Source organism: Piliocolobus tephrosceles, chromosome 5 (assembly GCF_002776525.5).
Source record: "Piliocolobus tephrosceles isolate RC106 chromosome 5, ASM277652v3, whole genome shotgun sequence".
NCBI lineage: Eukaryota > Metazoa > Chordata > Mammalia > Primates > Cercopithecidae > Piliocolobus > Piliocolobus tephrosceles.
Genome location: NC_045438.1, coordinates 97,613,328 through 97,632,003, shown reverse-complemented (window position 1 = coordinate 97,632,003; position 18,676 = coordinate 97,613,328).

Below are 18,676 nucleotides of genomic sequence, written 5' to 3'. Positions count from 1 at the left end.
TTCACCGATTTTAAGTGTACAATGAGTTTTGAAAAATACATGCATTCATATTTACATATTTCATCATGCCGCTTACAGTCAATCTTCTTTCCCCAGCTCCAGCCTCTGGCAACCCCTGATTTGCTTTTCGTCACCAAGATTTTGATTTTTCTAGTCATATCTTCTAAATATTTGTATTTCGCTTCTTTCACTTAGCAATGATTTTGAGATTCATTTATGTTGTATTTATCACCAGTTTGTTCCTTTCGTTAGTGAATAGAATAGATACACCACAATCTGTTTACTCATTGTACTCATTGAAATGTTGATGGATGTCTGGATACTATGAAGATTTTGAATATTATGAATATTTATATACAAACATGTGAGAATGTATGTTTTAATTTCTCTTGGGTACCTAAAAGTAAGAATGTTGAATCTCACAGTAAGCATCCACATAACTTTATAAAGAAACTCCAAAATATTTTCCAAGGTGGATGTGGCATTTTTCATTCTCACTAGCAATGTGTGAGAATTCCACCAACAAGAGGAGAAAGACTTTATAATATTTGAGGCAAGGAGAAAAGTCAATCAATTTATTTTTAAAAAAGAAAAACCTGCCATTTCCTAATCTTTTTATATTGGTTTTGTTTTTCCTGATTATGGGTTACATTTTCCTGCTTTTTTGAATTCTTACATTCTTTCAATTTCCCTGCATTCATAGAAGCAGGAAAATATGATCAAATAGTTGGCAATGTGTATTATGTAATTTCACTTTGTTCATTGCTGGATTTTGTTGTATTCTATTAAAGAGTATTAGAGTTTGTTTGGCCTTTTGTGACTTTCTTTTAAGCTCAGTTAGAGTGGATCCAGAGCTCCGTTAGGGTGGATTTTTAGGTTAAGGCTAACTTAACTCCATTACCAACAAAACATTTTTGTGAGGATTCAACCCGATGCCACAGGTATCTTGAGATTTTTCCACTGTCATTTGTAGGAATACAAACTATTTTCTTATCTGCTTGGATTACTGCTTTACAGTATTTTTATTTTGTTTTATTTTTCTTCTGTTTTCCCACACCTGGGTAATTTCCTGTAGTACATGCCATAGGTAAGCACTCAGCCAGTGATGAGCCTCCCCACACCACATCCCTGCCCACAGATCTCTGAAGTTCTTATTCTGTGCAACTTCCTCCTCTCTGTCCCACAGATTGTGGCTGTCTTGGATTCCCAAATTCCCAAACTCTGTCTCTACAATTCACTGAGACTTTGGGGTTCTGTTTGAGTTTCTTCTCAGCTCACTACAGCTTGGGAACTGCCTCTAGTCAGTAAACTGAGGGAATTGTGGCACTCCCCTCACCTTATTAGGTTTCCTTTTCTCAGTGATCATGGTCCTGATGTCTATAGTTCAATGATGAAGAGTGGTGCTATTTTTTTGGGTGGCGGGGGGTGGGAATCTTTCAGTTGTTTATGACAACGGGGTTAAACCTGGTCCCTATTAATTCATTCAAAGTTACAAGTACAGGTTCTTCAGGTTCTCTTATTTCACTTTCAGAATTTAAAAAAAGTTATGAAGTAACATAATGAATGGAGAATAATATCAATATGGAATAATGATGTCTTCATTATTATGTAAAATATTTTTACAAATCCTTCACTAAAACAATTCTCATGTTGGATTTTACATGTTCACCTGTTTGTTGAATTTCTCAATACAGCATAATTAGAACTATTTGTGTTGCAATATATTTCAATCATAAGAATTCTTAACCTTCACTTCTTTCCAGAAATTTTAATTGCTACATTTTTTGTGGTTACAATTTTGATATGTAATTATTTGTATCTCATAGTTCATCCTCTTTAACGACTGATATGTAATAGTCAAATTTATCCTAAATTTTTACTTTTAAAAATGGAATTCAACCTTACAATAAATGAAAAAAACAGCACCTGGATCATTCTGATCTTTCTCTTCTTAATTAGTTCCAATACATTTTTCTTCATAATCATTCTTCTTCTGTCTATTCTTTGACTTTATTTATTTTTTCCTCCCCATATTTGCTTTACAGTTGTTAATTACATATTCTAATAAATAAATTTGTTTGGAGAAGGACTGCCTGGGCTGCCTCTCAAAAAAGTTTTTAGGTAGGTTTTCATTCAATGAGTAAGAGTTGTTCAATGCTTCATTAAGTCTTCATGACCATATATTATAGAAGGGACAAGCGGAATGGGCTCGTATTACTGGGAAACGTGAGTTTGTGAGTCTAAAACTTGCATCAACCCCAGTACAAGTAAGATAATTAGGAGGTGAAAGATTGGAAATTTTACCTATATCCTATCATAAGTTCAATTCTACTGTCTTCAAGTCTAAGTTTTCTTTATTCTTTTGTGTATCCCTAGTAAGATCTCTAAAATATTAGCCATATATAACTTTAAATATGAATATAATTAAACTCTTATCATGAAAACTTATTTCCATTTTGATACACTTAAATAAGATAGCTACATTTAAAACAATCTCTATTCAAATTGTAATAATCTAAATTACTATATTGTTAAATGGAAATTACTCCAGAGTTTATGACTTTATAAATAAAATGTATAAACCAAAGATAACAAAAAAATACAAATCTGGACAAAAAGCACAGAAATAAATCATGTATAAAAATGATTTTGATTTGTGACAGATATGTTACTCAATTAATACAGCAAGGATAGAGAATCCCATAAACTTTGTGGGAGAATTGACTAGCCATGAGGGAAAGAATAAAATTAGAAACTTACTTCACAGTTTGCAAAAAATAAATCCCGAGCTTGATTAAAAATATAACCGTGAAACCAAAACTCAAAAAAACATTATTTAAAAATGTAAATACCTTTATAACTTGGGGTAGAGAAGAATTATGAAAATAAACCTATACACACACAAAAATTACAAAGCATAAAGGAAAAGTTCATTTAATTTTATGCTAAATCACAGTAAGATAAACTTCTGAACAACAAAAGATACCATGGACAAAGATGGGACAAACCCAGTGGTTGATAAACCTAAAAAAAGATATGCAACCTCATGAGTACCAAGTAAAAGCCAATTAAAGCCATAGTGAGCTACTATTTTGAAAATATAAGATTCACATAAATCAATAAATTAGACAGTATAAATTTCTGATGAGAATATGTAGGAAAAAAAAATTTCCTTACATTTGTGTTGGTAATATAAATTAGAACAATCATTTTGGGTAGCAACTTAGCAATATATAATACAATCAATATATAAATAACCTATGATCTGGCAAGTTCACTTATTGGTATTCTCTGGAGCAACTTCACGACATACATGTTCAAAAATCAATGAAAATACTTTTATGGCCTAAATTGTAAATAATATCATTTACAACAAATTTTAAAAATCTTAAATTATCATCAAAAAGGAATAAATACATAAACTGTAGATTATTAATAAGATAAAGTAATGGACAAAATGGATAGATCTTTAAAATGGATAAATTTTAGCATCTTTAAAATACTTTGAGACCAGGAAGTTGCATAATGTTACAAGGAATACGGTAGTGTTTTTTAGTTTTTAAAACTTGCAAAACGCTAACAGATGAATAATTATAGATGTGTGTACATCCAAGGGTTATTACACATATACATATTTCCTAGTTTTGTCAACTAAGAGTGCCCAGAAGCAATAACATGCCAAGTAGCAAGAGCGTACCTGGTATTCAGATTATAGTTTCTAATAACGCTCTCCAAAAAAAAGAAACAGATCTCCTTAAAGAAGTGACTTCTAGGATTGATACAGGAAAAATACAAGATAAGTCTGGGGCATACTATAGTGTCAGAGAGGAAGGAAGTGCTCAAAACACAAAATGATGGGGTAGCAACAAAGGTGCCAACTTGAAGAACTCCCAATGGCCAAAGCTGAAGCAATATGAGCAACAAAATAAATGAAGTAGTATTTATATCCCAAAGCACAAAGTAAACATTTGTGAGTTCATACTGATATAAATGAATGCTTAAATAATTAAATATATACAGACATACATAAATGACAGAGAAGAGAAAAGTGTACAGAAGAGCTCCAAATAATTTGTGTATATCTTCCCCCTCAAAAAGTCGTAGTTTAACTCACTCTTCCCTGGAGTGGGGCTACACTTAGTGTCTTCCTTTCAAATAGCACACTATAGACATCCAGGAGCGGGAAGTGGAAGGCAGAGGAGATTATAATGGAGAAATTTGACAAATACTACTCAATGAGGTGATCTATGTTTACATGATCAGGGATAAATAATGTTGATAGCATGCACCTTTGATATTATGTGATGAAAATGACACTTGACCTCTGTGACTGTCCTCCTCAAAGCCTATACCCCAGTCTAACCAATCTATGAGTAAAACATCACCAAATTGAGGGGCACTACAAAATACTTCTGAGTATTCTTCAGAGCTTTCTAGGTAATCAAATACAAAGAAAGCCTGAGAAACTGTCATGGCCAAGAGGAGCTTAGGAAGACAAGATGTCTCAGTGTAATGTGGTATTCTGGATGAGATCCTGGAATGGAATAAGAATATTAAGTAAAAACTAACAAAATTCAAATAGATTATAAAATTTAGTTAATAATAATGGATCAATATTGGTTCATTAGTTGTGACAAAGTATCATAACATCTATAGATGTTAACAATAGGGGAAACTAGGTACAAAGTATGTGGTGACTGTAGTATCCTCAAAAATCTCCTATAAATATAGCCAGGCGCATTGGCTCATGCCTGTAATCCCAGCACTTTGGGAGTCCAAGGCAGGCAGATTACTTGAGATCAGTAGTTTGAGCCCAGCCTGACCAACATGATGAAACCCCATCTCTACTAAAAATACAAAACATTAGCTGGGCGTGGTGGCAGGCACCTGTAATGCCACTACTCAGGAGGCTGAGGCAGGAGAATCACTTGAACCCGGGAGGAGGTTACAGTAAGTCAAGATCATGCCACCGCACTCCAGACTGGGCAACAAGAACGAAACTCCATCTCAAAAAAAAAAAGTTTCCTATAAATCTAAAACCATTCTAAGTAAGACATTTATGAAAGCAAAAAGATGTTTGTATTTTTTTGCTCTTATCTCAAATGAAAATGTTTCCTTTGATCATGTTGTAAACATTTCTTAATTATTAAGAAGTAATTTACATTTACACTCTCATTACATGGCATGCATAAATTCTTCAAAATTCTCATTTGAAGAGTTCCACTGTTATTAAAAATTATTGAAATCATTATCATTAATACATTAAATATCTACAATTATCTATAAAGTCAAGGAGGTATGTTGCAAAGTAATTAAAGCAAGAAGTAAATAATATTCACAACTTTTAAATGAAGGAAGCAGTCCTCTGAAATTTCTTTCTCTCTGTCCTCTGTAGTTGCAACAACTTTAATAGGATGTCCAATACTCTAAGCAGATTTGAAACAGTAAATTAAGGAAATGTATAAATGGAGGGAAAAAACAGGGAGAATTAAGGTAGACTAAATGCTAATTCAGTATGAAAGTATTTATTTTCACTAATAGGACATGGCTAAGGAACATGAATAAAATGAAAAGACAATCCATTATCTAGGGGGAAAAAATATAAGAAACAAAGACTAATGGAGCAGAACAGTAAACCCTTTTCTTCCTCTGTGGCACATAAGGGAGGGCAGCAATGGAAAGTGGAGATGGGGAGAACGGTCCTGAGCCAGCTGCTGCCTGTGGGTGGTGAGCTGTAAACTGTTGCTACTCCCAGCAGATCCCATGGAACCTGCCTCCGGCCTTCTGCTGGAATTCAGTCTTGTTTAACTCAGTATTAAGAATTGTGCTGTATATTTCAAGGGCCATAAAACGGGAAAACCAGAAAATATGCCAACAATGCTCAGTGAAATTTATAACCCTTCCCCAAATGATTCTGTTGACCTGCTTTACTTCATGCTGTCCTTTATAAATATCCTTTTTATTTCAATCATCCAACTTAAAAAAAATCAATTATTTCCTATTGCATGACCTGACGTATGAAATTAATGCCCACTGGTGGTATTTTTCTGTTTTTAATTACATGCCTTGCCAATGACAGAATTTATTATGTTTTCTATGAAAACCAGTTTTTTAATATGTTCTTCTCAGAGTCAATATAAATACTGAGAATTTTATGATGCATTATTTTCTAAATAGAACTTTCAGAATGAAATTTCTTCATCTTAAACTTTAAAAGAGAAGGGCAAGAATTTTATCCCTTTGCAATGTTAATGTTTTACCTTAGAAGGAGCCAAATGGTGTTACAACAATAGGAATGAAATGCAGTATAACTTTAGAGTACTACGTACTCTATATTTTTTTTTCTTTTTTTCTTTTTTTGGTAATTCAATTAACAGTAGAAGTAAAAGGAGGATAACGCAAAATTTTTGCTGATTTTAAAAACTGCTTTTTTGAGGTACAATTGACATACAACAAACTGTATATATTTAACGTATATAATTCAAGTTTGAACACATGAATAAATCCATGAAATCATCACTGAAAGCAGTATAATGAATGTACTCATCACCTCCAAAAATTTCCTCATGCCTTAATGTCATCCTTCCCACTTCCCACCCTCCTATTTCCATGCAGTCACTTATTGTGTTTTGTCACTATAAATTAGTTTGCATTTTCTAGAATTTTATATAAATGTAATTGTAAAGTGTGTACTCTTTTTAGTCTGGCTTCAGCATAATTATTTTGAGAGCAACCCATGTTGTTTGAGAAATAAAAATACAATCCTAAGTCCCCCAACCCACTGAACAAACCCTCTCTTGGCTAGGGCACCCCAGAGAAACTTAAAAACTGAATTTGGGCCATGAGAAGATAGGAGGTTGAACAACCTCCTTAAATCTCCTCCTTTAGTAATCACCATTAGGCTATGAGTTAAACAGAAACCAGCCCCATATGTTAAACAGAAACCAGCCCTTTTGAAAGATGTGCTTTGCTGCTGATCTACACAACTGATCTGTATTTCTTTCTGATAAAGGACCACCAATAATAGACTGCTTTTGGCCAGTTTACAGAGGCTGCATACAAGATGCCTTTGCTTCCTGCATTTCACCTCTTCATGCATACAGCCTAATTTTCATGCATTGAAAGTGAGCATGGGACATATGTTAACATGCAAGTTTGCTTACTATGCATGTATGCAAGCCTCCTTTGTGAATATTTATAACTTCTCATATAACCTGTTAAATACGTATACTTAGTCGACTCATTCAGCATAAATTTCTATGTCATTCTTCTCTACGAACATCTGCTTCTGGTTTCTATCTGAGGCTGTACTTCCCCAGTAGCAACCCTTTATAAAACACAGAATTCTCTAAATTTATGAACCTCATTATTCTTCAGCTGACATGTTATGTGTCAACAATTCTTTGCTTTATATTGCTGTATAGTTTTCCATGGATTAGATACCACCATTTGTTTATCTTCTCACCTGTGGGTGTATATTTGGGTTGTTTCCATATTTTGGCTGTTACAAATAATGCTTATATGAACATTTATGTCCAAGCCTTTAAGATATCCTCTTAAGAGAATGAAAAGACAAGCTATACACTGGGAGAAAATATTTACAAATCATGTGTCCCTCAGAAAACTTGGCATCTTGAATATATAAATTGCATCCTGAATATATAAATAACTCTCAAAACTCAAAAATAAGAAAACAGATATCCCAATGAAAACAATGGGGAAAATATTTTAAGAAATACTTCACCAAAGAAAATGTAGAGATAGCAAATAAACTCAGAAAAAGTAGCTCAACATCATTAGTTATGAAGCAATGCAAATTCAAATCATAATCAGGTACCAGTACATACTGTTTAGAATGACTAACGCTCCCAGTACTAGCAAGGATGTAAAGGAATTGGAACACTCATAAATTGTTGATCTTAATGTACAATTGAACAATTCCTTTGGAAAACAGTTTGGGGGTTTTTCAAAAAGTAAACATATACCTGCCATATGACTCAGCTTGTCCAAACCTAGGTAGTTACACACAAAAAAATGAAAGAGCATGGCCTTTCTGCTGAGTTTATTCACTCTAATATTTGTTCTTCTAATCATTATTCAGTTCAATTCACCACTACAGTGATATCTGTGCTTACCAGTTCACCTTTAGCTGTACAGCTATAATATTAATCTATTTTAGAAAAGTGTGCTGAACATTTTTTACATTGCAATAAAAAAACCTTGCCTCATGGTTAATTCCTACTTGCTAATTATTTACATGTATAGTTTACCCTCAAGCAACATGGATTTGAACTGCAAGCATCCACTTATAGGCAGATTTTTGTTAACCAAACGTGGATTGAAAATACGGTGTTCTTCGGATGCAAAGCAGGCATATTGGAAGGACCAACTTTTTGTATACTCAGTTTCTTCAGGGCTGACAACTGGCCTTGAGTATGTGCAGATTGTAGTATATACAGGTGTCCTAGAATCAACCTCCTGTATATATTGAGGGACAACTGTAGTGTCAATGGAAGATCTTGATAAATTTCTTTCAGTAAGCATCTAACCTTAACCCCGACAATTAAGTTAGTAAATTTTCGAATAGCCCAAAAGTATATTTTCCAAAGTTGTTGTTACAGAACAAATCCTTTATTTAAGGATGGTAGTAAAATGCAGCTGAAATAGACTATCTGAAAGCCTACAAAGATAGATTTCTTCAATTGTATCAAGTTAGATTATTATGTTAGTTCTATACTAAGGATGGATTCTTTATACCTTAGACATAGCAAGGAAGACACATTAGTATATTTGAAAATAAAATTGTCTACAATTTTATAGAAATTCTATCTATAGAATAGAGATAATTATATTTCCATCTCACAGGGTTGTTTGAAGATTACATGAGATAAAGAGTGTAAAGCCCAAAGTGAATACCTGGCTATGGCCAACACCCACCGAATGTTTTTCTTTAATACTGTCGATAATAACTCTTTGTTTTATTAAATGAAATTCACACAAATAAGCTAGTGATAAAATTAACTGGGCTAGTATCGTTCCAGATGTAAGTGAGAAAAGTGGATTCTGGTAAATTTATTATATATGCCTCAAACATATTTTCATTTTGGCATAAATATTAAGAAGCACTAACAACTAAGGAAGGCCATTCAAATACAAAAGTTGAGACTCTCCAACAGATATGCAAAAGCATTATAGATGATACATTTTTAATCAGTGTATCTTTTGTCTTCAGTTTAGTTGCTAATCATGACCTCATCACTTAAGAAGATGGATAATTTTTTCAAAACCCAAAATTATAGTTTTTAGTGCATTTGTAGTTTTAATTTTGTTGATTTGTGTTTCAAATTTATGTTACCTTTCTAGTAAAAATCTTGAGTAATATTGGCAGGTCAGAAGCACAGTTCATGAGTTATACATTATACAAACATGGATCTGCATCCTAATTCTAAGTTACTAGTTTGTAACATCCTTGCCTCGTTCTGAAAACTGAGTATTTTGAATAACATAAAGTACACTAACTTAATCATTAAAAAAACCACACAGTTTCATTTCAAATTGCCTTACTTTATGTAATTTATGGAAGAGACACTTATAGTGTTATATTCCCAGCATATTTCTATAACCTACAATTATAGCATCACATTGTGAATACAAGCTCATATTTCCTAAAATTAATTCCTGACACCAAAATAGAATGTTGCTATTGTGCTCAGACATTTAATGTTTTTGACAGACTTACTACATCTATGAAGTGGAGTTGTATTTCTCAGAAGTATTTTTAAGAATGTTTAGCTATGTCTTTTAAAATTTCCCAGGGAATTGAAGAAGGCAACCATTACTTAGTGGATGGTTGGTCCAAATAAGGCTTTTTTTAAAAAAACTTCCATTATTACTAATAGTTCTAATAAAGGTTAAATTATAAGTAGTCATAGCCAATATTTTTTAATTGAAATTCTACAACATACTTATTTTTATCTTAAGGTTGTATTTATTGATATGCAGAGTTTAGTATTACAATTCATTCAAAATAAATAAAAGTAAAATATATGTTTATAGAATTTTATAAAACATTAGATATTCCTTCTAGCATTTATAAGTTTTTAAATTGTGAGATAATTTCACAAAACACATCTCTACATATAATCAAGTATTACATTCAATCCTTTTTCTTGTTAAAAGATGTAATTTTTTTCACTTCATTTTATTTCCTTTTGCTTGATTATATTAAATTTCAAACTTGTAATTTTTAGAAATTTCCATGGCAGAACCCATAGCATTCCCCTGCCAACCTCAAACACTTCATATGCAAGTATAATATAGAAGTATCATCTTCTCTATAGTTTCCTAAGCAGTTAAGTAACCTGTACCAGACATGAGCACCTTCAAATAACTGAAGGTCCCGAAAAGTTCATAACTACACCTATAGACAATTCAGAAAATCCAGAGGTTAACTGCTCTAAGACACTAGGATGGAATCAGGAACAACCCCACAGGAAATCACAGCTGCTGACATTCCCACTCCAAAGCACCAACTCATCATACTTAAAGGGACACCTAGAAGCCTCTTTCTACAGTATTCTGATCTTTATGCTATCTAAAACCTACAAGCATCCTGTAGGTGCTACAAAGATATAAGAACACAGACTTGGAACTCAAAAGGGCAGTGTCCAAATCTTATCTCCAACACTTGCTTATTAATTGGGCAAGCTTAACTTCTCTGCATGGTATTCATCTACAAGACAGGAGTATAAATAAAAGTATCACACGTTGTTGTTGTGAATCTTAAAAGAGTTTATAAGCAAATAGGACAATGGCTTGCATTATTCTTCAAACTATATGTTTCAATGCCTTATGATTTTTGTTTTAGGGAGTTTTGTTTGTTTATTTTTAATAATTATTCTGGTAGGCACACAAATTTTCTTTAGGAGACAGATTATGAGAAATTTTCTTCTGCTAACATAATTGATTGCAATCCTTTATGAAAATATTCTTCATTAATAAACATTTATTGTATGCCTGCTACATGCCAGGCATCACACAAAGGGAACCAGTTGAGAAGTGTTTCAACTATAAAACTTGAAATTACCTTTAAATTCAAATGACACTGAAAATAATAAGTATCCCCAAAGTGGTGTCTGAAAAGGTGCAGTTTCTTTGCACTTTTAAGAGGAGAATGGAAAGTCATTCCCTTCTAATTGGAGAAGACATCCACAGAGACGCATGTTCTCATAGATGGAACATACAGCCCCATCATGAAAGGAAGATGCATAAAAAATCATTGCCCAGGGCAGAGGTTTACAAGTCTGGGCACCCCACATGGAATCTGGAAGGCCAAGGTTTCTCCTTTTAAGGAGTGGTAGAGGGTAAAGGATGAAGAATCATAAAACATGATACACTGTCAAGTGAAAAAGAGCAGAGCATGAAAATGTCTCTGTTTTGGTTATAATGTTTATGTATGGAAACACTACACAAGAAAACAGAAAAATGAAAGCAGCTGATAGGTCAACATGAGGAGATGGTGAGTAAATTTTTCTTCTATTTGATTTATTGTATTGTTACTATAATGTTATTTAGGCAATAAATACAATCCAAAAGAAAGTAAAAATTAAGACCAAAAAGTAAAGACATATTTTAAAACTACCACAAGCAAGTGAAAAATTATCAAAGTGAAATAAATTTGAGTCAAATATCAAAATAAATTTGAATTAAAACTATCAAACTGAATGTTATTTATTTAAAGCATTATCCTAAAATATCATCTGAAACAATCCCTAACATGGAAACAATTTGTAGATTGAAATGGCATTAATGTATTCAACAGACATTCTTCCTTTACTGCTCAGCTCACTTTTTCTCTCCATGATGAAATACAGGTTGTTGGAGGCTCCGCTTCCTTCTTTCTCCTCTCCCTGGGCCCTCTTCTGCCACCAGATTTCCATGTCACCTCTGGAGCTCACAACTCACCAAGGGATCCATACTTAGTGAAACCTTGACCCAAAGTTAGATCTAAGAAAATCGAGTTTTGTTAAACATCTGAAAACTAGCCTAGGACTACCTCTCATTTGTAACTTTATTTTAAGGAAAATGATACTTACTGGGTAAATTTTCCCATGAACTCCAAACTTTCAACTTTCAAGGAAGCTTTCAGAACAAAACCTAGTCTAGCCTGGGCCCTGATTATACTATATTAATTCTTACATTCAGATATTTCACTCAAACATCTTATCATTCCAATCAATTAATCAGCCTCAGTAGTCAGATTTCTTCCAGAATCCTATGGAACTACAGGATTAGTACTTCTAAATGTAGTTGTTTTCTTTCTAAACTTAAGGAATAGTTAACATCATAGGCCATCATACAGAGGACAGTAGCAGAGATATGGTTAACAACATGGTAAATGCATTTTCACAGAATGCTGACTTCTAGTAGATCAAGACTACGACTCTGCTCTTATGAACACAAGAATAATACTTATGTTCTATGTCTTTTCCATTATAGGTATACAAAGAACTACTCGGGGAAATTACTTAATCCAGATTGTAACCAAAGTCATACAATTGCAACATCATTTAAATTAAGTTTTACTGGACTAAACAGTTTTGGAAACTAACATGTATCTGTTCCATTTTTCCTTTGATAACTTTTGATAATCTAGGTATTTACAAAAAGAATAATGAGACAGTAATTACCTTTAACTTACCAAAAGCAGTACCTTTGGAAAAATGTAAAAGGAAAAACTTCAAGTGTTCCTTTTATTAATGATATTTCTTCACCAGCACAGACACCAACATACTCTGGCAGCTTGCGCAATCTATATTGTGCTAGAATTTTCATTCTATGACATTATTATACACTTTCTTATGTGTTGTTACATGATTGTTCTCATCTGTGTATTTAATCTGTCAAATTATATTGCTGTTTCTTTAGAATGAACATAGTTTTTCTTACTTTTGCACATCCCCTTACTGTCTGATTTCTTGAGATCATCTTCATGAAATAGTTCTTAAATAGATATTTCAATGGTTTAGTTGTTTAAAGATATGAAAAAACATTCACATACTTTTATAATTTTACTACTAAGAATAAAATATATATTGGCAGAAAAATCAAATTACATTAATTTGGATAGTTGCCCTGATGAAATTGAATGATTATTTACTATTAACAACATGTAATTTGACTATTAACAATATACATGCCCTTGTATCTGCTTTGTGCTATTTTAAATACACTGCATGTACAGGCTGAGTGCTATGGCGAGCCCTGTGGATTCCCCCTTCAGGACTGTGGCACTCATTTCTCCAGATGCTGGTAGTGTTCCCTGCTGACGGTGTGCACTTAAGGCCTTCTCCTGAAATTACCTTAGACCATGAGAAACTGCCTAACTGAAGGCTATCACTCCCTCCACAGAAGCAAGCATTTTTACTCTTGCCTCAAATGGGGACAATTGAGAAGGGCCACCCTGCTTTCAAGAGCTCCATGGGATCAGCTAAGTCCTGTGTTGTATTTGCATCACAGTTCAACTTTTTCCTCTGCAAAAGCCTGCCTTCCTCACTCTCTTCAGGAGTGTTCCCAAGGCATTACACAATAAAACCCTTGCACGCAAACCCCAAATCTGTGTCTGCTTCCTGAGAATGCAACCTGTGACAATCTTTCCTATCTTATGATCCAGAATAAAATATAATACGGGAAAGACAAATAATTTGTCCACAGGCAAACTTTGCACCCAAAATATCTGCATCTGGTATTCTGTTTCCTAAGTGAAAAAGAACAGCAGCTAGGATGTTTTAATCATTTTATTTCCCTTGTGGTTGCTCAGTCGGGGCACTCCCTCGTCAGGTATTAAAACTATGCAACTTCATTAAACACGACTTTAGAAACTCCTTACCCACAATGTATGTGCCAAAACAAATGTACTGCTATCCATCAAGTAGACCTAATGAATATCTGATGAGACATTTGATACACTATTACATGATGAAAAAGAAAAACAAATCTATAGAAAAAGAATGTGTAATACTTCCTTTTACTTTATGTACAGCATAACTCAGAATATGAGATGAAAATAAAATCACATATTTATTTTTTCCCGCTAATTTCTCAAACTCCAAAATTGCCCTTAGTAGTAGTAGGCACACTCTCTCAATTCTGAGGCTGGGAAGGGATTTAAAAAAGAAATTAAACTGCATCTTTAACACTTTATTCCTTTAAACAAGCCTAAGGCAAACAGGATAATTCTGAGAAGATGTATATGTGTTCTTATATTGCCTTTAGAGCTTTTCTGTATTTATGAAAATTTTTATAAAAATGGGTCAATCGTCTGATAGCCAGTGGAATAAATACAATCTTGATTCATTGGGCACCCAATAACGTATGAAGGAGACAGTTTTGTTTATCATAAGTTGATTTATTTGGAAGTCAGCTCAGCCTAAGTTCCTCTTAGACACCCACTGAGTATTGTTTGCCCGGCAGTGTGCATTGTCAAGGTATCATTATTGTGTCACACCCAAGTGGCCATGGCCTCTCTCTGACCATCTGCACAGGTACCTCCTCTTATACCTCTACACTGTGACTTTATGCAGGGTTCACTTGCAGTTTGAAAGGGCTCCTGCTCACAGTAAGTTCTAGACTTTGTATGCATTTACCCTCCTTACTCTCTCTTTTCTTCCTCTTTCTTCATCCTGCTTTCAGTAGTCAATTTGCATGTCAAGATCAAGTTCTTCCTGTTTGTATCTACTCAACCATTCAACAAATTTAGAAGTTCAAATGTCCTAACAAATGAAAAGAAATGTTAACCAGTCTTTATAAAGAGCAACCATCAACGCTATGTGGAAAACATAGAGGCATTGCTTTCTTTGTCCAGAACTCAGAAGTCTAGTAGTATTTATATTTATCTGGAATTTATCCTACACTCAAAAATTGAGACAAAAAAGCTTTCCAAAAGACCAGAATTATTGAGTCCACATAATCAGCCACATACTCAGTTTGCCTAGAGGAATATCCCTCGGGCCCAAACTCAGAAACATCTTGCCTTATTTTAGATACAATTTTTCTAAGCCCTGTAATCTTGGTTTCATGTTCTCTAAATATATATTAAATTGGATGAGTCAAGAAGGAAATGATAATAATAATAACAATAGCTAGATATAGGAGAAGAGGCTAAAGCTTTCTGAAAATCAACAACAGGGATTTCAAAAGAATAATAATATGGGGCCACAATACAGAGTGTTTGTTTGTTTGTTTGTTTGTTTGTTTGTTTGTTTGTTTTGAGACGGAGTTTCACTCTTGTTGCCCAGGCTGAAGTGCAATGGCACTATCTTGGCTCACTGCAACCTCTGCCTCCCAGGTTCAAGCTATTCTCCTGCCTCAGTTTTTCAAGTAGCTAGGATTACAGGCATGCATCACCACGTCCAGTAAATTTTCTTTTTAGTGTAGACGGGGTTTCTTCATGTTGATCAGGCTGGTCTCGAACTCCTGACCTCAAGTGATCCACCCGCCTTGGCCTCGCAAAGTGCTGGGATTACAGGCATGAGCCACAGTGCCCAGGCAACACATGTTTTTTAAAACTGTAATAGAATCTAAAGAGCTCTCTGTATTGCTGCACATTATAATAGTGTCAAAAACAAGAATATAAATACTGTTATAATAGTAATTAATAAATTAAAGAAATCTAAACTACATTTTAGAACGTTTTCTATTCAGCCAAAATGACAAAATTAAAATAAATACTTAAAGCTGTCTAAGAAACTTAGTTACAGAGCAATTCTTTTAATTGAAGTCTAAACATGTCACTCTGTTTTTAATACTTTTCCATCATTTTCAGTTTTCATAATCATGGTCTCCAACTGGTGATGCATACTCTTCAGAGGGAAAAGACAATCCTTTACAGTATAAGAAACAAATGTTAAAACATTTACATTTATGGCACCACACTTTTTATCTTTAAAAAGAAATGCATTGAGCTGTATTGATGCGAAATATGTAGTTAGGCCCCGGTACTTTGCCTCAGCTCCACTGATATGTGGTCACACAGGAAATAAGAAGAGTTCAGAGGTAAGAGATGAGGTGCCTCAGTGAAAAGTTTGATGGTAACACTACCACTCTATGTATCAGCAAGTGCATTTATTAATTATATTAGTTCATTTTCACACTGCTATAAAGATAATTTATAAAAGGAAGAGGTTTAACTGACTCACAGGCCACATGGCTAAGGAGGCCTCTGAAAACTTATAATCATGGCAAAAGGCAAAGGGGAAGCAAGGACCTTATTCACATGGAAACAGGGAAGAGAAAAGAGTTAAGTAGGAAGAGGCCCTTATAAAACCATCTGATCCCAGAAGAACTCACTCACTATCACAAGAACAGCCTGGGGGAAACTGCCCCCATGATCCAATCACCTCCCACCAGGTGTCTGCCTCAACACACGGGGATTATAGGGATTACAACTTGACATGAGATTTGAGTGAGGACACAGAGCCAAACCATATCATTAATTATATCACTTAGTCTTTACTAGACAAAATTTCAGAAAATGAATGAGTGGTTAAAAATATTCATCCAAAAACATCACTGACTGAAGATGATACTAAGAATTTAAGCAGTGGGTGCGGTTCCAAGATGGCCAAATAGGAACAGCTCCAGTCTACAGCTCCCAGTGCAACCAACTCCGAAGACTGGTGACTTCTGCATTTCCAACTGAGGTACTGGGTTCATCTCACTGGGGCTTATCAGACAGTGGGAGCAGGAGAGTGGGTGCAGCCCACCGTGCATGAGTCGAAGGAGGGCGAGACATCACCTCACCCAGGAAGCACAAGGGGTCAGGATATTCCCTTCCCTAGCCAAGGGAGGCTGTGACAGATGGTAACTGGAAAATTGGGTCACTTCCACCCTAATACTGTGCTTTTCCAATGGTCTTAGGAAACGTCACACCAGGAGATTATATCCCGCGCCTGACTCAGAGGGTCCCACGCCCAAGGAGATTCGCTCATTCGTAGCACAGCAGTCTGTGAATGGAACTGCAAGGTGGCAGTGAGGTTGGGGGAGGGTCGCCCACCACTGCTGAGACTTGAGTAGGTAAACAAAGCTGCCAGGAAGTTCCAACTGGGTGGAGACCACTGCAGCTCAAGGAGGCCTGCCTGCCTCTGTAGACTCCACCTCTGGGGACAGGGCATAGCCAAACAAAAGGCAGCAGAAACCTCTGCAGACTTAAATGTCCCTGTCTGACAGCTCTGAAGAGAGTAGTAGTTCTCCCAGCATGGAGTTTGAGATCTGAGAATGGACAGACTGCCTCCTCAAGTGGGTTCCTGAACCCAAGTAGCCTAACTGGGAGGCATCCCCGAGTAGGGGCAGACTGACACCTCACAGGACCGGGTACCCCTCTGAGACGAAGCTTCCAAAGGAACGGTCAGGCAGCAACATTTGCTGTTCAGCAATATTTGCTGTTCTGCAGACTCTGCTACTGATATCCAGGCAAACAGGATCTGGAGTGGCCCTCTGGCAAACTCTAACATACCTGCAGCTGAGGGTCCTGACTGTTAGAAGGAAAACTAACAAACAGAAAGGACATCCACACCAAAACCACATCTGTACGTCACCATCATTAAAGAACAAAGGTAGATAAAACCACAAAGATGGGGAAAAAACAGAGCAGAAAATCTGAAAATTCTAAATATCAAAGCACCTCTCCCCCTCCAAAGGTATGCAGCTCCTCACCAGCAACGGAACAAAGGTGAACAGAGAATGACTTTGACACGTTGAGAGAAGGCTTCAGAAAATCAAACTTCTCCAGGCTAAAGGAGGAAGATTGGACCCATTGCAAAGAAGCTAAAAACCTTGAAAAAAGATTAGACAAATGGCTAAATAGAATAACCAGTGTAGAGATGTTCTTAAATGACCTGACGCAGTGGAAAACTATGGCATGAGAACTACATGACAAATCCACAAGCTTCAGTAGCTGATTTGATCAACTGTAAGAAAGGGTATCAGTGATTGACAATCAAATAAATGAAATGAAGTGAGAAGAGAAGCTTAGAGAAAAAAGAGTAAAAAGAAACAAACAAAGTCTCCAAGAAATATGAAACTATGTGAAAAGACCAAATCTACATCTGATTGGTGTACCTAAAAGTGATGGGGAGAATGGAACCAAGTTGGAAAACACTCTGCAGGATCTTATCCAGAAATTCCCCAACTTAGCAAGGCAGACCAACATTCAAATTCAGGAAATACAGAGAATGCCACAAAGACACTCCTCAAGAAGAGCAACCCCAAGACACATACTTGTCAGATTCACCAAAGTTGAAATGAAGGAAAATATGTTAAGGGTAGCCAGAGAAAAAGGTCGAGTTACTGACAAAGGGAAGCCCATCAGACTAACAGCAGATCTCTCAGCAGAAACTCTACAAGCCAGAAAAGAGTGGGAACCAATATTCAACATTTGTAAAGAAAAGAATTTTCAACCCAGATTTTCATATCCAGCCAAACTAAGCTTCATAAGTGAAAGAGAAATAAAATCCTTTACAGAGAAGCAAACGCTGAGAGACTCTGTCAACACCAGCCCTGCCCTACAAGAGTTCCTGAAGGAAGCACTAAACGTGGAAAGAAATAACCGGTACCAGCCACTGCAAAAACATGCCAAATTGTAAAGACCATTGATGTTAGGAAGAAACTGAATCAACTA